We start from the raw sequence: 22,332 nt of genomic DNA, 5'->3' as shown, positions 1-22,332 counted from the left end.
TCAATTCCGCTTGTTCTTTGTCCAAGATATCACTTGTTCTTCAACTTGATGAATGTGATGATCCGTGACACTCATCATCATTCTCACTTATGAACAAAGTGACTGACAACCACTTCTGTTCTACAAGCAAACAAGGCTCTAGTGTTTATCTCTTGGATTCCTGATACACGATGCATGGTTGATCGCCTGACAACCGAGTGCTCGCCTGACAAACGAGCCAGCCATTCCGTGAGATCAGAGTCTTCGTGGTATAGGCGAGAACTGATGGCGGCATTCAAGAGAATCCGGAAGGTCTAACCTTGTCTGTGGTATTCTGAGTAGGATTCAATGATTGAATGACTGTGACGTGCTTCAAACTCCTAGCAGGCGGGGCGTTAGTGACAGACGCAAAAGAATCAATGGATTCTATTCCGGCCTGACCGAGAACCCACAGCTGATTAGCCATATGCTGTGACAGAGCATAGGAACATTTTCACTGAGAGGATGGGAGGTAGCCACTGACAACGGTGAAACCCTTGCATAAGCTTGCCATGGAAAGGAGTAAGAAGGATTGGATGAAGACAGTAGGAAAGCAGAGAGACGGAAGGGAAAGCATCTTCATATGCTTATCTGAAGTTCCTACCAATGAATTACATAAGTACCTCTATCTTTATCTTTATGCTTTATTCGTATACCACTATACCCATTTGAGTCTGCCTGACTAAGATTTACAAGGTGACCATAGCTTGCTTCATACCAACAATCTCCGTGGGATCGACCCTTACTCGCGTAAGGTTTATTACTTGGACGACCCAGTGCACTTGCTGGTTAGTTGTGCAAAGTTGTGTAGTGATCACAATTTCGCGCACCAAGTTTTTGGCGCCGTTGCCGGGGATTGTTCGAGTATGGACAACTGACGATTCATCTTGTTGCTTAGATTAGGTATTTTTTTTCAGAGTTCTTAAGAATGAATTCTAGTGTTTCAAGGTGATGTTCTTATCATCACCAAAGCTGATTGATCATCATCAATTTAGCTCTTGAATGCAATGTCCTGCTGAAGCGTAGCTAGCTATGTCTAATTCCTTTAGACTAAAGCTTTAGACTAACATTGCATGATTCCTGGAATTCTCATTAAGAATTTTGATACCTTTATTTTCCTTTTCACTTAATTTTCGAAAAAGCACAAAAAAAAAATTAAAAAAATTACAAAATCATAAAATCCAAAAATATGTCTTGTTTGAGTCTAGAGTCTAATCTTAAGTTTAGTATCAATTGCATGTTTCTGTTCTTATTGCATTCATGCATGTGTCCTCATTGATCTTCAAGTTGTTCTTGATGATTTCCTTGTTTTGATCTTTGAATTCTATTGACTTGAGTGTTTTGTTATATGCATTCTCATTTTGTTAGTGTCAATGGTATACAAACTGCTAAGTTTGGTGTCTTGCATGCATTGTTATTTGATTTTAGTTGCATTTTGATTATTCCTTATTATTAAAAAATCCAAAAATATTTTTAATTTGTGTCTTTTCAAGTCAATAATACAGAGAATTGAAGATTCAGAACATGCTGCAGAGGAATCACACAGAAAAAGCTGGGCATTCAAAAATGCCCAGTGAAGAAGACAGACTGGCGTTTAAACGCCAGCCAGGGTGCCTGGCTGGGCGTTTAACGCCCAAAAGGGTAGTAGTTTGGGCGTTAAACGCCAGAATGTGCACCATTCTGGGCGTTTAACGCCAGGATGGCACAAGGGGGAGGATTTTGTTTTCAAAATCAATTTTTTTTCAAGTCTTCAAAGTTTTTCAAAATCAAATCTTTTTCAAATCATATCTTTTCAATCAAATGTTTTCAAAATCAATTTCTTTCCTTTTTCAAAGATACTTACTAACAATTAATGATTTGATTGAACATTTTAAGTATGTTGCCTTTTCTGTTGAGAAAGGTTTAATGTTTGAATCATATCTTTTCTTGTTAGGCAAGTCATTAATTTTTTTTTAAATCAAATCTTTTTAAATTATTTTTCAAATCATATCTTTTCAATAATATCTTTTTAAAACCGTAACTTTTCAATCAAATCTTTTTAATCACATCTTTTTCAAAATAATTTTCTATCAAATCTTTTTTATTTCTAATTTCAAAATCTTTTTCAAAAATCACTTGATTTCTTTTCCACTCTTATTTTCGAAAATCAATTAAGTGTTTTTCAAAATGTTTTCAAAATCTTTTACTTAATTTTCGAAAATTACTTCCCTTCTTCTCACATCCTTCTATTTATGGACTAACACTATTCCTTAATGCAAAATTCGAACTCCATCTTCTTTGATAAGTTCGAATTTTCTACCTCTGTCTTCCATTTTTCTTCCTCTGACACCTCAAGGAATCTCTATACTGTGACATAGAGGATTCCACATTTTCTTGTTCTCTTCTCTTTCATATGAGCAGGAACAAAGACAAAAGCATTCTTGTTGAAGCTGACCCTGAACCTGAAAGGACCTTGAAGCGAAAGCTAAGAGAAGCCAAAGCACAACTCTATGTAGAGGACCTAACAGAAATCTTCAAAGAAGAAGAACACATGGCAGCCGAAAACAACAACAATGCAAACAATGCAAGGAAGGTGCTGGGTGACTTTACTGCACTTACTCCCGACTTCTATGGGAGAAGCATCTCTATCCCTGCCATTGGAGCAAACAACTTTGAGCTTAAGCCTCAATTAGTTTCTCTAATGCAACAGAATTGCAAGTTTCATGGACTTCCATTGGAAGATCCTCATCAGTTCTTAGCTGAATTCTTGCAAATCTGTGACACTGTCAAGACTAATGGGGTAGACCCTGAGGTCTATAGACTTATGCTATTCCCTTTTGCTGTAAGAGACAGAGCTAGGACATGGTTGGACTCACAACCTAAAGAAAGCCTGGACTCATGGGAAAAGCTAGTCAATGCCTTCTTGGCAAAGTTCTTTCCACCTCAAAAATTGAGTAAGCTTAGAGTGGAAGTCCAAACCTTCAGACAGAAGGATGGAGAATCCCTCTATGAAGCTTGGGAAAGATACAAACAATTGATCAGAAAATGTCCTTCTGACATGCTTTCTGAATGGAGCATCATAGGTATTTTCTATGATGGTCTCTCTGAACTATCCAAGATGTCTTTGGATAGCTCTGCTGGAGGATCTCTTCATTTGAAGAAGACGCCTACAGAAGCTCAAGAGCTAATTGAAATGGTTGCAAATAACCAATTCATGTACACTTCTGAAAGGAATCCTGTGAACAATGGGACCAATCAGAAGAAAGGAGTTCTTGAGATTGATACTCTGAATGCCATTTTAGCTCAGAACAAGATATTGACTCAACAAGTCAATTTAATTTCTCAAAGTCTGTCTGGAATGCAAAATGCACCAAGCAGTACTAAGGATGCTTCATCTGAAGAAGAAGCCTATGATCCTGAGAACCCTTCAATGGAAGAGGTGAATTACCTAGGAGAACCCTATGGAAACACCTATAATTCTTCATGGAGAAATCACCCAAATTTCTCATGGAAAAATCAAGAGAAACCTCAACAAGGTTTCAACAACAATAATGGTGGAAGAAATAGGTTTAGCAATGGCAAGCCTTTTCCATCATCTTCTCAGCAACAGACAGAGAATTCTAAGCAGAACCCCTCTGACTTAGCAACTATGGTCTCTGATCTAATCAAAACCACTCAAAGTTTCATGACTGAAACAAGGTCCTCCATTAGGAATTTGGAGGCACAAGTGGGACAGCTGAGCAAGAAAGTTACTGAAGTCCCTCCTAGTACTCTCCCAAGCAACACAGAAGAAAATCCAAAAAGAGAGTGCAAGGCCATCAACATGGCCGAATTTGGAGAGGAAGGAGAGGAAGTGAACGCCACTGAGGAAGACCTCAATGGGCGTGCACTGGCCTCCAATGAGTTCCCCAATGAGGAACCATGGGAATCTGAGGCTTAAAATGAGACCATAGAGATTCCATTGGACTTACTTCTGCCCTTCATGAGCTCTGATGAGTATTCCTCCTCTGAAGAGGATGAGTATGTCACTGAAGAGCAAGTTGCTAAATACCTTGGAGCAATCATGAAGCTAAATGACAAGTTATTTGGAAATGAGACTTGGGAGAATGAACCTCCTTTGCTCACCAAAGAACTGGATGACTTGTCTAGGCAGAAATTACCTCAAAAGAGACAAGATCCTGGGAAGTTTTCAATACCTTGTACCATAGGCACCATAACCTTCAAGAAGGCTCTGTGTGACTTAGGGTCAAGTGTAAACCTCATGCCTCTCTCTGTAATGGAGAAGCTAGGGATCTTTGAAGTGCAAGCTGCAAGAATCTCATTAGAGATGGCAGACAACTCAAGAAAACAAGCTCATGGACTTGTAGAGGATGTTTTGGTGAAGATTGAAAACCATTACATCCCTGCGGATTTCATAGTTCTAGAGACTGTGAAGTGCATGGATGAAACCATCATCCTTGGCAGACCCTTCCTAGCCACAGCAAAGGCTGTGATTGATGTTGATGGAGGTGAACTGATCATTCAAGTGAATGAAGAATCCTTGGTGTTTAAGGCTCAAGGATATCCCTCTGTCATCATGGAGAGGAAGCATGAAGAACTTCTCTCAAATCAGAGTCAAACAGAGCCCCCATAGTCAAACTCTAAGTTTGGTGTTGGGAGGCCACAACCAAACTCTAAGTTTGGTGTTGAACCCCCACATTCAAACTCTAAGTTTGGTGTTGGGAGGTTCCAACATTGCTCTGAGAAAATGTGAGGCTCCATGAGGGCCATCTGTCAAGCTACTGACATTAAAGAAGCGCTTGTTGGGAGGCAACCCAATGTTATATTTTATCTATTTTCTTTTGTTATTTTATGTTTTTTGTAGGTTGATGATCATGAGAAGTCACAAAATCAATTGAAAAAGCAAAAACAGAATGAAAAACAGGAAGAAAAACAGCACACCCTGGAGGAAGAACCCACTGGCGTTTAAACGCCAGTGAGGCTAGCAATTGGGCGTTTAACGCCCAGTCTGGCACCATTCTGGGTGTTTAACGCCAGAAAGGGGCACCAGACTGGCGTTAAACGCCAGAAAAGGGCAAGAACCTGGCGTTAAACGCCAGGAATGGGCACCAGCCCGGCGTTTAACGCCAGAAATGGCTCAAAACGTGATTTTGAATGCCATTTGGTGCAGGGATGACTTTTCCTTGACACCACAGGATCTGTGGACCCCACAGGATCCCCACCAACCCCACCACTCTCTCTTTTCTTCACTCATTCACCAATCACCTCAATACCTCTTCCCCAAAAACCCTTCAAATCCCATCTTCCTCTTCACCACTCACATCCATCCTTCATAAAACCCCACCTACCTCACCATTCAAATTCAAACCACTTTCCCACCCAAACCCACCCTCACTTGACCGAACCATGACCCCCCCTCTCCTATATAAACCCTTCTTCACCCCTTCATTTTCACACAACCTAAACACCACTTCTCCCCCTCTTTGGCCGAACACAACAGCCATTCCCTTCTTCCTCATTTCTTCTTCTTCTACTCTCTTCTTTCTTCTTTTGCTCGAGGACGAGCAAACCTTTTTAAGTTTGGTGTGGTAAAAGCGTTGCTTTTTCGTTTTTCCATAACCATTTATGGCATCCAAGGCCGGAGAAACCTCTAGAAAGAGGAAAGGGAAGGCAAAAGCTTCTACCTCCGAGTTATGGGAGATGGAGAGATTCATCTCAAGGGTGCATCAAGACCACTTCTATGAAGTTGTGGCCTTGAAGAAGGTGATCCCTGAGGTCCCCTTTTCACTCAAAAAAGGGTGAATATCCGGAGATCCGACATGAGATCCGAAGAAGAGGTTGGGAAGTTCTTACCAACCCCATTCAACAAGTCAGAATCTTAATGGTTCAAGAGTTCTATGCCAATGCATGGATCACCAAGAACCATGATCAAAGTGTGAACCCGGATCCAAAGAATTATCTTACTATGGTTCGGGGGAAATACTTGGATTTTAGTCCGGAAAGTGTAAGGTTGGCATTCAATTTGCCCATGATGCAAGAAGATGAACACCCTTACACTAGAAGGGTCAACTTTGATCAAAGGTTGGACCAAGTCCTCACAGTCATATGTGAAGAGGGCGCACAATGGAAGAGAGATTCAAGAGGCAAGCCGGTTCAATTGAGAAGGCATGACCTCAAGCCCGTGGCTAGAGGATGGTTGGAGTTTATCCAACGCTCAGTCATTCCCACTAGCAACCGGTCCGAAGTTACTCTAGACCGGGCCATCATGATTCATAGCATCATGATTGGAGAAGAAGTGGAAGTTCATGAGGTTATAGCCCAAGAACTCTATAAGGTGGCGGATAAGTCCTCTACCTTGGCAAGGTTAGCCTTCCCTCATCTCATTTGTCACCTCTATTATTCAGTTGGAGTTGACATAGAGGGAGACACCCCTATTGATGAGGACAAGCCCATTACCAAGAAAAGGATGGAGCACACAAGAGACCCCACTCATCATGAGATCCCTGAGATACCCCAAGGGATGCACTTTCCTCCACAAAACTATTGGGAGCAACTGAACACCTCCCTAGGAGAACTGAGTTCCAACATGGGACAACTAAGGGTGGAGCACCAAGAACACTCCATCATCCTCCATGAAATTAGAGAAGATCAAAGGATCATGAGAGAGGAGCAACAAAGACAAGGAAGAGACATTGAGGAGCTCAAGCACTCATAGGATCTTCAAGAGGAAGAAAGAGCCGCCATCACTAAGGTGGACCCGTTCTTTAATCTCCTTGTTCTTTATTTTTCTGTTTTTCAAAAATTATGCTTTGTGTTTGTCCATGTTTGTGTCTTGTGATCATTAGTGTCTTAGTGTCTATGCCTTAAAGTTATGAATGTCCTATGAATCCATCACCTTTCTTAAAAGAAAACTGTTTTTATTACAAAAGAACAAGAAGTACAGGATTTCGAATTCATCTTTAAAACTAGCTTAATTAGTTTGATGTGGTGACAATACTTTTTGTTTTCTGAATGTATGATTGAACAGTGCATATGTCTTTTGAATTTGTTGTTCATGAATGTTAAAATTGTTGGCTCTTGAAAGAATGATGAAAAAGGAGACATGTTACCGAGGATCTGAAAAATCATAAACATGATTCTTGAAGCAAGAAAAAAAGAAGGAGAAAAACGAAAAAAAAAGAAAAAAAAAAGAAAGAAAAAGAAAGAAATAAAGTTGTGATCCAAGGCAAAAAGAGTGTGCTTAAGAACCCTGGACACCTCTAATTGGGGACTCTAGCAAAGCTGAGTCACAATCTGAAAAGGTTCACCCAATTATGTGTCTGTGGCATGTATGTATCCGGTGGTAATACTGGAAGACAGAGTGCTTTGGGCCACGGCCAAGACTCAATAAGTAGCTGTGTTCAAGAATCATCATACTTAACTAGGTGAATCAATAACATTATCTGGATTCTGAGTTCCTAAAGAAGCCAATCATTCTGAATTTCAAAGGATAAAGTGAGATGCCAAAACTGTTTGGAGGCAAAAAGCTACTAGTCCCGCTCATCTAATTTGGAGCTAAGTTTCATTGATAATTTGGAGTCTATAGTATATTCTCTTCTTTTTATCTTATTTGATTTTCAGTTGCTTGGGGACAAGCAACAATTTAAGTTTGGTGTTGTGATGAGCGGATAATTTGTACCCTTTTTGGCATTGTTTTTAGTATGTTTTTAGTAGTTTTAGTTAAGTTCTTAGTATATTTTTATTAGTTTTTAGTTAAAATTCACTTTTCTGGACTTTACTATGAGTTTGTGTGTTTTTCTGTGATTTCAGGTATTTTCTGGCTGAAATTGAGGGACCTGAGCAAAAATCTGATCCAGAGACTGAAAAGGACTGCAGATGCTGTTGGATTCTGACCTCCCTGCACTCGAAGTGGATTTTCTGGAGCTAAAGAAGCTCAATTGGCGCGCTCTCAACGGCGTTGGAAAGTAGACATCCTGGGCTTTCCAGCAATATATGATAGTCCATACTTTGCCCAAGATTTGATGGCCCAAACCGGCGTTCAAAGTCACCCTCAGAAATTACAGCGTTAAACGCCGGAACTGGCACCTAAATGGGAGTTAAACGCCCAAACTGGCATAAAAGCTGGCGTTTAACTCCAAGAAGAGTCTCTACACGAAATTGCTTCATTGCTCAGCCCAAGCACACACCAAGTGGGCCCGGAAGTGGATTTTTATGTCATTTACTCATCTCTGTACACCCTAGGCTACTAGTTTTCTATATATAGGACCTTTTACTATTGTATTTTCATCTTTTGATCATGCTTTGATGATTAAACCCTCTTTGGGGGAGGCTGGCCATTCGGCCATGCCTAGACCTTGTTCTTATGTATTTTCAACGGTGGAGTTTCTACACACCATAGATTAAGGTGTGGAGCTCTGCTGTACCTCGAGTATTAATGCAATTACTATTGTTCTTCTATTCAATTCCGCTTGTTCTTTGTCCAAGATATCACTTGTTCTTCAACTTGATGAATGTGATGATCCGTGACACTCATCATCATTCTCACTTATGAACAAAGTGACTGACAACCACTTCTGTTCTACAAGCAAACAAGGCTCTAGTGTTTATCTCTTGGATTCCTGATACACGATGCATGGTTGATCGCCTGACAACCGAGTGCTCGCCTGACAAACGAGCCAGCCATTCCGTGAGATCAGAGTCTTCGTGGTATAGGCGAGAACTGATGGCGGCATTCAAGAGAATCCGGAAGGTCTAACCTTGTCTGTGGTATTCTGAGTAGGATTCAATGATTGAATGACTGTGACGTGCTTCAAACTCCTAGCAGGCGGGGCGTTAGTGACAGACGCAAAAGAATCAATGGATTCTATTCCGGCCTGACCGAGAACCCACAGCTGATTAGCCATATGCTGTGACAGAGCATAGGAACATTTTCACTGAGAGGATGGGAGGTAGCCACTGACAACGGTGAAACCCTTGCATAAGCTTGCCATGGAAAGGAGTAAGAAGGATTGGATGAAGACAGTAGGAAAGCAGAGAGACGGAAGGGAAAGCATCTTCATACACTTATCTGAAGTTCCTACCAATGAATTACATAAGTACCTCTATCTTTATCTTTATGCTTTATTCGTATACCACTATACCCATTTGAGTCTGCCTGACTAAGATTTACAAGGTGACCATAGCTTGCTTCATACCAACAATCTCCATGGGATCGACCCTTACTCGCGTAAGGTTTATTACTTGGACGACCCAGTGCACTTGCTGGTTAGTTGTGCAAAGTTGTGTAGTGATCACAATTTCGCGCACCAGTCCACAGATCCTGAGGTGTCAAGGATTTCTCATCCCTGCACCCTTTAGGCGTGTAAAATGCCCTTTGTATGCAATCATGGCGTTTAATGCCAGACTGCAGCATGTTTCTGGCGTTAAACGCCACTTCCATGCTTGTTTTGGGCGTTCAACGCCAATCTGCATCATGTTTCTGGCGTTGAACGCCACTTCCATGCTTGTTTCTGGCGTTTAACGCCAGCTCTCCTCAGGGTGTAATCCTGGCATTTAAACGCCAAACTACTGCTTATTTCTGGCATTCAACGCCAGCTTCATGCTCTGTTCTGGCGTTAAACGCCATCCAGATGCTCTTTACTGGCGTTTAAATGCCTGTAAGCTCTTTCTCCAGGGTGTGTTGTTTCTTCTGCTGTTTTTGATTCTGTTTTTAATTTTTGCAATTGTTTTGTGACTCCACGTGATCATAAACCTAATAGACATAAAAGAACAATAGAAATATAGATAAACAAAAATTGGGTTACCTCCCAATAAGTGCTCCTTTAATGTCAATAGCTTGACAATGAGCTCTCATGGAGCTTCACAGATGTTCAGAGCATTGTTGGGACCTCCCAACACCAAACTTAGAGTTTGAATGTGGGTGTTCAACACCAAACTTAGAGTTTGGTTGTGGCCTCCCAACACCAAACTTAGAGTTTGATTGTGGGGGCTTTGTTTGACTCTGTATTGAGAGAAGCTTATCGTGCCTCTTTTCTATGTTTACAGAAGGATAACCTTGATCTTTAAACACAAGGTAGTCCCCATTCAATTGAAGGACTAGTTCACCTCTGTCAACATCAATCACAGCTTTTGCTGTGGCTAGGAAGGTGATGCCAAGGCATCTAGGCCAGTTTCACTGACCTTTTCTTTACTGTTTTAGGGTAGTTTCATGCATTTTCTTAGTGAATAAGGCAAGTTTTGGATGAAAATACACTTACACCTTGATTCAAGCAACTATTGTGAATTTCATATGATTTCATGAGGATTTTGCTAGAATTGCATGATAAATTGATGATGCATAATCTCATGACTTTGGCTAGAGCTTTGATGTACTTTATTTGCTTGATTTCAGGGCAAAGAAAGCAAGGAAGAACCACGTTAGTACTCACGTTAATCTAGTTTACGTGAACACTAACATGGAATGGCAAATAGCTTGCAACGTTAATGAGAAAAGTGATCACCAATAATGCCTGCGAAGCCATCAATAGCTCACGTTACTTGCCACGTTAACTAAGTTAACGTGGCAGTTAACGTGGAGACAAAAGAGAACTCCAACGTTAGTGGGAAACGTGAACACCACTAACGTTCTACTCCAACGTTAGTGGTAAACGTGAACACCACTAACGTTCCAAGACTTGGCAATGAGCTACGTTAAGAGTCATGTTAACTAAGTTAACGTGAACTCTAACGTAGAAGAGAAGAACAACGCCAACGTTAGTCACACTCACCTTTGTCACTAACGTTGCATCAACTAGCATTGCCTATGTTAGTGGTCACGTTAAGACCACTAACTTGAGAGTTAACGTGGAGTTGAGGATTGATGAGCCAACGTTAGTGACACTCACTTTTAGTCACTAACATTGGAAGATGGCATTACTACCACGTTAAGAGCCACATTAACTTAGTTAACTTGAGCTCTAACATGAAGAATAGAGGCACTCGGAGCGTTAGTGACAAAGGTAAGTGTCACTAACGCTCTCGAAGGTGAAGCATACCCACGTTAAGAGCCACGTTAGTTACACTAACGTGAACTCTAACGTAGGGATAAAAGGCACATAGCAACGTTATTGGAAAAGGTGAGTCCCAATAACGCTTGCAAAAGGGGTATAAGCCAACGTTATTGGGGAAAGTGAGTCCCAATAACGTTAGCAAAGATGTAGAAGGCAACGTTAGTGGTCACGTTAGTGCCACTAACGTTGGAGTTAACGTGAGGTATTTGAGGGTGGAACGTTAGTGGAAAAAGTGATTGCCACTAACGTTCTCGAACCCAAAATGTCACTTAACGTTAATCTCACTAACGCCCATGCCTAATTCATACTTCTCTACAAGTTTGGCCCACTAAAGATTAGAACTGCTTCAACTCAAGATCCAGAGGCCTCATCCAAGACTTGAAGAACTCACTAGAAGATCAAGAGGAGTAGTATATATAGGAGTAGTTTTGAACTATAGAGAAGCTTGGTACTTTGGAGAACTACCTCTGTATATTTACTTTTCTGCACTTTTAGCATGGATTCTTCTTTTCTGCCATTTTTGATTTCTAGAGCTATGAACAACTAAACCCCTTTCATTGGGTTAGGGAGCTCTGTTGTAATTTGATGGATCAATTATAGTTTTCATTCTTCTTTTTCTTTCTTTTCTCTTGATCTTACAAGAAAGCTTTCGATCTTCATCTAATTGGATTGTTATCTTGGGAAAGAAACTCTCCATAATTGGATCTCCTCTGAGCCTTGGAAAAGGGATGAGGAGATCATGATAGAAATGCTTTCTCATGTTGGACCAAATTGGGGTTTGGACGGATATAGTGACATGTAATCCTTCCAACACTTTGATTTGGAAATACATGTGGTATAATCAGTGACCACACTTCATCTCTTCCCATGAGCAATTAAATCAAGGAATTGGGCAATTATTCAAGATTAAAGAGATTGGATTGCCAAGGAATTGGGATCCAATCACTTAAGATTGCCAAGGAGATCAATGAATGCATTGATTGAGGAAGAGATGAGAATGAAATTGATTCGGAGAATGCAGCATCTCCTGAACCCAATGATTTCCCCATTTCTGATCTTACCCATTCTCTTTATTTTCTGTCATTTATTTTCATGCTCATTGCCCCAAATCCCCATTTAAGATTCTGCACTTCATTTTCTGTTATTTACTTTCCTGCCATTTAATTTTTCTGCAATTCTCAACTACATCCTACTTAGCTCAACTAGCATAATCTTCCAATTAAAATTGCTTGACCAATCAATCCTTGTGGGATTCGACCTCACTCTATTGTGAGTTTTTACTTGACGACAATTCGGTATACTTGCCGAAGGGAAATTTGTTGAGAGACAAGTTTTCATGCATCAAGTTTATGGCGCCGTTGCCGGGGATTGATTTTGAATCAACAATAATTAAGTTGGATGTTCACTAGATTGAGCATTTTTCTTTTTCTTTATTTGTTTTTTTTTATTCAGTAAATTTCCTTCAGTTTGTTTAGTTTATTCCTCATCCCCTTTACCCTCTCTGTTCTCTTTCGTTCTTTGTTAATTATAATTCTGCTCACTAACCCACTAACTGTTTGATAATTTGTGTCACTCACACTAACAATTACTCTAACAAGAATAATCTCTTCGTTTTATCTCTTGTTGTGTGTTTTGTTAGTTGTATGATAAGGAGAAGAGAGGGAGCTTCAACTTTCTTCGATTCAGAATCTGAAAGGACCCTCTGGAGACTAAGGAGGGAAGCAAGAGGGAAAGGAATTGTTGGTACTAAGGAAGAGGAAGAGTACTTTGAACCCAACATGGAAGAGAATTTAGAAAACAATCATGAAGAAGAAGCTCACAACCATGCTAGAGAAGGCCCTGCAAACCGTGCTGGGCAAGAGAGGAGAGTTCTGGGCTCCTACATCAATCTAAATCCAGGAAACTGTGGAAGTAGCATTCAGAAGCCCACCATACATGCCCACAACTTTGAACTAAAACCCCAGCTCATCACCCTTGTTTAGAACAATTGTTCATTTGGAGGAAGTGCTCAAGAAGACCCCAATCAACACCTAACCACCTTCCTGAGAATTTGTGACACTGTGAAGTCTAATAGAGTCCACCCGGATGTCTATAGGCTGCTCTTGTTCCCTTTTTCACTCAGGGACAAGGCATCCAAATGGCTTGAATCCTTCCCAAAGGAGAGCTTAACAAATTGGAAAGATGTGGTGAATAAATTTTTGGCAAGATTCTACCCTCCTCAAAGAATCAACAGGCTGAGAGCTGAGGTACAAACTTTCAGGCAGCAAGATGGTGAGACTCTCTATGAAGCATGGGAGAGATTCAAGGACTTAACAAGAAGATGCCCACCAGAAATGTTCAATGAATGGGTTCAACTTCACATTTTCTATGAAGGTCTTTCTTATGAGTCAAAGAAGGCCGTAGATCATTCATCAGAAGGCTCTCTAAACAAGAAAAAAACTATTGAAGAAGCCATAGATGTCATTGAAACAGTTGCTGAGAACGACTACTTCTATGCCTCCGAAAGAAGTAACACTAGAGGAGTAATGGAGCTGAACCACATGGATGCATTGCTAGCTCAAAATAAGATGATCGCCATGCAGCTAGCAGATCTTACTAAGAAGGTAGAGGAAAACCAAGTTGCAGGAGCCATCACTTCATCACCAGCTCAAGAAGAAGTGAATATAGGAGAAGAAGATGACTGGGAGTAAGCCAACTATGTTGGAAACTCACCTAGACAAATCCATGATCCATACTCTAAATTTACAACTTTGGATGGAGAAATCACCCCAGCTTTGGGTGGGGAAATCAACAAGACCAAGGTCAAGATCAGAGACGCCACAACCTCAATTCCAACAACAATGCAACTCACCAACACACCTCACAAAGATCCTATCAACACCCACCTAACCAACCTTCTCAACCACCTAATCTCAACCAACCATCTCTAACAGATGATAGACTCTCAAAGATTGAGGCTCTACTTGAAAACTTATGCAGAGAAGTCCAAGACAATAAAGTGTTTAAGAAAGAAGTGCGAGCCAATATAAAAAACCAAGGAGAAAACATCAAGAGATTAGAGTCCCAAGTAGGGTATCTATCTCAACAAATTCCCAAACCCACTGATGGATTTCCCAGTGACACAGAGAAGAATCCAAGGGGAGAAACAAAGAAAGTAAGGTGGGAGGAATGTAAGATAATAACCACAAATGATGAGAGGAGTATGAATGGAGTAGAACACCTCCATGATAATCAAAAGGAAAACCAGGAAGAAATAAGCCATACACTTCAACCCATACTCAAGGAAGAGCTGAAGAAGAAAGAGGTATTGAACCCATATGCACCTTTTCCCCAAAGGCTTAAAGGTGGTATAGCAGGGAGAATGTATTCAAGGTTCCTCGATATATTTGCATCTCTTGATGTAAATATACCATTCATTAAGGCCCTCCAGCAAATGCCTTTCTACATCAAGTATATAAAGGAGCTACTAGCCAGAAAAAGTCCATTGAAGGGTGGACAAATAATAAGGATGAACATGGATTGTAGTGCTCTCATTCAACCGGGGCCACCCACAAAGAAGAAGGATCCAGGGAGTTTTCACATTCCCTGTGCCATAGGAGAAACAAAGATTGACAAAAGGGCTTTGTGACTTGGGAGCAAGCATCAACTTAATGCCCCTTTCCCTTATGAAGAAGCTCCAAATCAATGAACTAACTCCTACTGATGTAATTATCAGATTGGCTGACAAAACTCAAAAATAGGCAATAGGAGTAGTTGAAAATGTGCTGGTGAAGGTTGGGAGCTACTATCTTCCCACAAACTTTGTTGTCCTGGAAATGGATGAGAATCCTATTTACCCCATCATTCTGGGAAGGCCATTCCTAGCCACAACTAGAGCATTCATAGATGTAGAGCGAGGAGAGTTAGTGCTGAGAATACATGACGAGCAGCTCACTTTCAATGTTTTCAACCTCTCACAAGAAGCAGATCATGATGACAATGAGCTGATGGAGGAGCCAAACAAGGAAGCACAAACAACACAATTGGAAACCCCATTGGTTGGGAAGCCATGTATTCAAGAAGAACCTCATTCAAAGGTAACTCAAGGGAAGCTGAGCAAACCAGAGTCATGCAAAGCTAGCAACAAGGAGTCCTTAGAGAAAGAGTCCATAGAAAGCAAGACAGCATCAATGGGAACAAGGAGGAAAGTACCCAGAAGATGGAGAAACAAGAAGATCCCTACAGAGGATTTCTCCCCAGGAGATAAAGTGATCTCTGTTCACTATCCAACCATCCCACCTCATCTTCCTACCATCCCATCTCAGCTACCTCAAGTGTACACCATCAACAAAATCTTGTCCCTTGAGCATATAGAGCTTATCAACAAGGCCAATGGACAGAGGTTCACTGCAAGGGGAGAAGACTTCAAGCACTATCAACCACCTTGACAAGGACCAAACGTCAAGCTAATGACGCTAAAGAAGCGCTCCATGGGAGGCAACCCATGTTCTATACCCTCTCTCTTAAATATCTAATAATAGTAATAAGGCAAATTTCATGTATTTTTAAATCAATTTTGACAACCAATATAAGACCCCTTTACATGCAGCGTATAGTACATGATAAGTTTGGTGTTCAAGGCACACCAAGTGGGCTTGAACACACTTTATGAGGTAAAATTATTCCCCAAACTTGTTGCACCATTTGATCACAAACAAGTTTGGTGTACCAACGTTGCATGCATGGGGGGGTTTAGTTATTGATTGATTTGCATTCATGGAAAGCATTTAGCCATTTAAAAATAAAAGAAAAAGATATTTTTTGTTAGCTAGCTCACACTTTAAATTTTCCCACCAAAAATTTCAATTAACCATTTGCAATTTTTCTTCGTGTATAGGGAATCAAAAAGGACATTGATGGTACTTGATAGGACAATTGAGGAAGGGAGATTCGGCCACTATACCAAGGGAATCTCACACTTGTCTTCATGGGGAATGTCCTTGGAAGTGTTGCCGTGCAACATTGGGAGTGGATAGTTTTGGGGACCGAACCAAGGCCCTCATAAAGGAGGTAATCCGTGTGCTCATTCAATCCTAAAACCCCAACCGTCCACTATCAAACAACACCATCAATTCACACGCTTCAATCAATTGCCATCTTCCTATATAAACCCCTTCATACAACCTCCCCGTACACACTTCATATTCTCACCCTTCCCACTTCCTTCTTTCGAGCATACAAACTTCATCCTCCACCAAAGGTCTCACATACACCGTCCTAGCCATCTTGAGATTAACCAACACATCAACCATCTTACATGGCATCATCAAGCTCCAAGAGACGAAAGGGGAAGGAACCTATAGAATATCCTCCTTTTGATGAAAAGCAATTTAGAACCTTTTATCATGCACTCCAGTTTGGGTGGATGGATGACAAAGAAATCTTTTATGAACTAGGCTTTCAAGTCACACGAACTGAGTGTCCAGAAATCACAGAGAAGGTGGAGCAATGTCGATGGGAGCTCCTTACCGATCCGATCACAAGGGTGAATGCAACTCTAGTGAGAGAGTTCTATGCAAATACAGTTAGACAAGATAAGGCGGATGAATTGTATACAAGTTTCGTGAGAGGAGTCATGGTGGATTTTAGTCCCATGACCATCATGAGAGTGCTGAAATTGCGAAGCATACCCTTTGCAGAGGAGAGCTATCACTCGAGAATGGACAACAAACCCAATTATGACTAGATTATACATGATATATGTGTGCAAGGAGCAGATTGGGAAAGAGGCCCCAAGAGGAAGCCCAAATTTATAAAAAGAGGAGATCTCCTTCCTGAGGCTAAAGGTTGGTTCGAAATTATAAGGAGATCCATCCTCCCAGCGGGAAATAACTCAGAGGTAAACCTTAAGAGAGCAACGATGGTGCAATGCCTAATGAAGGGAGGAGAGATCAAGGTTCATGACCTCATAGCCCAAGGAATTCGGAATCTTGCTGAGAAAAGCGATTCTGGAGGAAGATTGGGCTATCCCAGCACTATTCTCCGTCTTTGCAACCAGGCTAGGGTGATATTTGAGGATGAAAACTCCGAGTGGATAAAGGTTGGCATTCCCCTCACTTATCGTCAGATGCATGCTGCTGCAACTCCACTACCTCCATGAAGGGTAAGAAAGAGGCCAACCCATCAAGCGAAAGAAGAACAACATCCACAGGAGCAAACCCCAGCCACCTTAAGCATGCACCAATTACAAGAGGCTATTGATACCTTATCTAGGCAATGCATGGAAAATCAAGGGGCACAAAGGGAGTTTCAAATGCAATCAATGGACCGCCAAGAAGAATCACACTCTAGATGGATGAATCAGCAAGGAGAATGGCAAAAACAATTGATGGATCAGCAATTGGAACAAGGGAGGCAATGGAGTGAATCCTTCCATAACTTGAACCAGAAGCAAGATCAACAACAAGAAGCCATCTAAAGGCTAATCAACATCTAAGCACATCAAGGTGCACACATTCATGAGATGCATAGGAAATAAAGAGAACAGGCAGATTTTTTCGATGAATACAGAGTATTTTCAGAAGGAGTCTACATGAGTGAGACTGGATATCACGTGAATACCCAAGCTAGACTTGGGTATCTAGTCAGACAACTACCTGTTTTGCATCCAGGGATCACAAAATATGAGGATGTAAGGGATGAATTAGCACGAGTGGAGCACGAAAGGGTCGAACAAAGTCATGAGTCAGTAAGGAAGGCACTAGAAGATTGGAAGATAGCTAGAACAAATCGGATGAGAGGAAGCACAAGCGGACAAAGTGAACTTAAAAATGGAAAGGGAGCAGAAGAACATGAGCATACTGATAAACCACTATTTTATGGTTTATATTGTGTTTAATTATGTGGTTTTATCATGATCCTTACCCACTTATTCATTAATTTAGCATGCATTTATATTTCCTTCCTGAAATTATTACATGGTTGAAAACTGCTTCCTAGAGACTTTTTTATTATGCATTTTAGTTCTCCTTTATCCCATTCGATGCCGTGATCTGTGTGTTAAGTGTTTCAGGCTTTATAGGGCATGGATGAGTTGGAGATTGGAAAGGAAGCTAGCAAAAATGGAAGGAACACAAGAAATTGAGGAGATAACCAACGAGAAGTGACGCGGCCGCATGGCTCACGCGTTCGCGCGAAAGAGGAGAAATCGCAGTGACGCGGCCGCATGGCTCACGCGACCGCGCGGAATGGAAAAGCACAAGTGACGCGGAGGCATGGACGACGCGAATGCGTGGCATGGAAAAACGCGAACGACGCGTCCGCATGGACGACGCGATCGCGTGACGTGCTCGATCTGCAGAATCTACATATTCCATTGGGAGCGATTTTGGGCCCTATTTTGACCCAGTTCTTGGCCCAGAACAGTAGACTAGAGCCAGAGACAACATTCATTCTACACAGTTTTAGTTTTTAGATCCAGTTTTTACTCCTCCTCTAGGTTTTTCTCTCTACACATTAATAGTTTTTAGGATTTTATTTTTCTATCACTTTTTGCATTGGGATATTGAGAAGAGTTATTACCTCATCAAGACTTCGTCATTCTAGTTCGTTTTCTTTACTTGGCTTTACTCTTCCATGTCCTTTGCTTTGTTAATTTTACCATTGGAATATTATTAGGATTTATTTAATACAAGGATTACTTTTATTTTAATTTGATTATTTTGATTTTATTTACAATGTCTTTCTTTAATTCCTTTTCATATGTTATGAATTTTACATTCACAATGAGCGAGTAGTTCCCTAACTTGATGGGGAGTTGATTGAAAGGAACCAATTGAGTTGGAAGGCTTGAAAGAAAGATTGTAATTGGGTTATTATTGGCTTGCCCTCTAGTCACTAACACCAATCCCTTTTAATTAAGTGGATTGCAACTTATGAACGGGCAGAGCATCCCAGCTTGTTTAGCTTTCCCTTAGCTAGTAAGAGATAACTAAACAGGATAACCTTTTATTATCAATTAATCTAGAGAGTAATCCAACAACAGCGGGACTTCCAACTAATCAACTCTCAATCAAGGCTTTTATTTACATTATTCAAATTCTCCAATTTTATTTCCTGTTTACTCTACTCAAACGTTTTTGAAAACATCTGATTAATAAAATAGCACACTTTTTTGTAACTCGTTGGGAGATGACCTGGGATTCATACTCCCAGTATTTAAAATTTAAATTTCTGTGACACCTTTCTAAATTGATAAGTGGAATTCTGGTGAGTTAAGAACTATACTTGCAACTCATATATTTTAATAATTTTTAATTCACCAATTTCCGCCGCATCACATACCAATAAGTGAAAGGTGGTGAAGTTCCTTCTTAGTTTTACCTTTTTCAAAGCTTTAAATAAGGAAAATCATGTATGAAATAGAACATGCTTCCATGGTAGCTTAGGATTTTCAATTTTGCATTTAAGTTTCATTGCTTAGGTTAATGGTTATTGAGCTTAATGTCTCGAGTGTTCACTTTCACCTTTCTTACTTGTATGCTTGTCCTTTAAGTTAATCAAAAAGAAAATGTTATGAAAAGAACAAGAGTGAAGTTTTTTTGAGAAGTAGGTTCTGAATGTTTGTGGTAGGATGATTAGTAAGCTAAGTTGGTTCACCAAACAAGGAAAGAAAGCAACTATCTATCCTAAGTCCTATGTTTGAAACACATCATTTGAGACTAACTAAACAATAAGATCCCAATAAAAAAAGAGAAAGAGCAATAAAAGTGAAAAAGAAAGAAACACAATAACAAACAATGCTAGGCACCAAGGGTTTCAAAATTGAGGCATGTGTCTGTGGTGTTTATGTGCAAGGGATATACTTGGATGAATAAGCTCTTAGGGGTGCCTTATCACTTGGTAACTTGGATTAACTAATCCGGGATTATCAGCTGAAATTCCACTATCAAGAGTAACCTTTGCTACTGGTGGACGAAATTGTGATCAATGTATTCTTTGAGTAGTACTTATATAGAAATTGAAATTGGCACGAGTGAAATCACAACTCCGTTCAACTAACCAGCAAGTGTACTGGGTCGTCCAAGTAATACCTTACGTGAGTAAGGGTCGAATCCACAGAGATTGTTGGTATGAAGCAAGCTATGGTCACTTTGCAAATCTCAGTTAGGGAGATTAAAGAGTAATTGTGATTATCATTAAATAGAAAGGAATAATAAAAGGGATAGAAGTACTTATGTAGATTCATTGGTAGGAATTTCAGATAAGCGGAATGGAGGTGCTGTAGAGCTCTAGGACGCCTGCTCTCCTATTCCTTCTACCCAATCCTTCTTACTCCTCTCCATGGCAAGCTTTGTATAGGGGTTCACTATCAGCTGTGGCTACTTTCATTCCTCTCGGGGAAATAACCTGCACGGCTGTCACTCGCGCAGCTAACCAGTCTGGAGGCATCACCCATGGTTGATAGCTACATCCCATCCTCGCAGTGAAAGCTATGCACGCACTCTGTCACAGTACGGCCAATCACCGGTTGGTTCCCGCTCCTACTGGAATAGAATCCCTCTTTTGCGTTTGTCACTAACGCCCAGCAGGTTAAAGTTTGAAGCACGTCACAGTCATTCATGAACGGAATCCTACTCGGAATACCACAGACAAGGTGAGACTTTCCGGATTCCCAGGATCCTACTCGGAACACCACAGACAAGGTTGGACTTTCCGGATCCAGATAAATGCCGCCATCCATCTAACTTATACCACGAAGATTCTGTTGGAGAATCTAAGAGATATACATTCAAGCCTTGTTACACGCAGAACGGAAGTGGTTGTCAATCACGCGCGTTCATAAGTGAGAATGATGATGAGAGTTATTAGCTCATCACATTCATCATGTTCTTGAGTACGAATGAATATCTTGGAATAAGAATAAGATAGAGAATTGAATAAAAGAAAATAGAACTTCATTAATCTTTGAGGTACAGCAGAGCTCCACACCCTTAATCTATGGTGTGCAGAAACTCCACCGTTGAAAATACATAAGTAAAAGAAGGTTCAGGCATGGCCGAATGGCCAGCCCCCTAAACGTGATCAATGATCTCCTAAGATGAAGAATAAAACAAAACTGAGATCAAAGATGATTGATACATTAGTAAATCATCCTATTTATAATAAACTAGCTCCTAGGGTTTACATGAGTAAGTAATTGATGCATAAATCCACTTCCGGGGCCCACTTGGTGTGTGCTTGGGCTGAGCTTGATTTATCCACGAGCAGAGGCTCCTCTTGGAGTTGAATTTCGAGTTATGATGTGCTTTGGGCGTTCAACTCCGGATTATGACGTTTTTCTGGCGTTTAACTCCAGAAAGGAGCGTGTACTTGGCGTTCAACGCCAGTTTGCGTCGTCATTCTTCGAATAAAGTATGGACTATTATATATTGCTGGAAAGCCCTAGATGTCTACTTTCCAACGCCGTTGAGAGCGCGCCAATTGGAGATCTGTAGCTCCAGAAAATCCATTTCGAGTGCAGGGAGGTCAGAATCCAACAGCATCAGCAGTCCTTTTGTCAGCCTTTTTCAGAGTTTTGCTCAAATCCCTCAATTTCAGTCAGAATTTACCTGAAATCACAGAAAAACACACAAACTCATAGTAAAGTCCAGAAATGTGAATTTAACATAAAAACTAATGAAAACATCCCTAAAAGTAGCTCAAACTTACTAAAAACTATATAAAAACAATGCCAAAAAGCGTATAAATTATCCGCTCATCACAACACCAAACTTAAATTGTTGCTTGTCCCCAAGCAACTGAAAATCAAATAGGATAAAAAGAAGAGAATATACTATAAAGTCCAAAATATCAATGAATATTAATTTAATTACATGAGTGGGACTTGTAGCTTTTTGCTTCTGAACAGTTTTGGCATCTCACTTTTTCCTTTGAAGTTCAGAGTGATTGGCATCTTTAGGAACTTAGAATTTCAGATAGTGTTATTGACTTTCCTAGTTAAGCATGTTGATTCTTGAACACAGCTACTTTTGAGTCTTGGCCGTGGCCCTAAGCACTTTGTCTTCCAGTATTACCACCGGATACATAAATGCCACAGACACATAACTGGGTGAACCTTTTCAGATTGTGACTCAGCTTTGCTAGAGTCCCCAGTTAGTGGTGTCCAGAGCTCTTAAGCACACTCTTTTGCCTTGGATCACGACTTTAACCACTCAGTCTCAAGCTTTTCACTTGGACCTTCATGACACAAGCACATGGTTAGGGACAGCTTGATTTAGCCGCTTAGGCCCGGATTAAATTTCCTTGG

The 22,332-nt window shown here is 40.6% G+C and overlaps 2 non-coding genes across 2 annotated transcripts; both read right to left on the bottom strand.

Moving 5' to 3' along the window:
* Positions 1 to 2,953: 2,953 nt before the first annotated feature.
* On the bottom strand, positions 2,954 to 3,061 carry LOC130972659 (small nucleolar RNA R71). Its single transcript, XR_009083823.1, has one exon. It is a non-coding gene; the product is annotated as a small nucleolar RNA R71 (small nucleolar RNA).
* A 10,215-nt stretch (positions 3,062 to 13,276) lies between these two features.
* On the bottom strand, positions 13,277 to 13,384 carry LOC130970990 (small nucleolar RNA R71). Its single transcript, XR_009082231.1, has one exon. It is a non-coding gene; the product is annotated as a small nucleolar RNA R71 (small nucleolar RNA).
* Positions 13,385 to 22,332: the final 8,948 nt, after the last annotated feature.

The sequence above is a fragment of the Arachis stenosperma genome, chromosome 3 (genome assembly GCF_014773155.1).
Source record: "Arachis stenosperma cultivar V10309 chromosome 3, arast.V10309.gnm1.PFL2, whole genome shotgun sequence".
Lineage (NCBI taxonomy): Eukaryota > Viridiplantae > Streptophyta > Magnoliopsida > Fabales > Fabaceae > Arachis > Arachis stenosperma.
The sequence above is the reverse complement of the archived record's forward strand: the minus strand, read 5'-3'. Positions and strand labels throughout refer to the sequence as shown.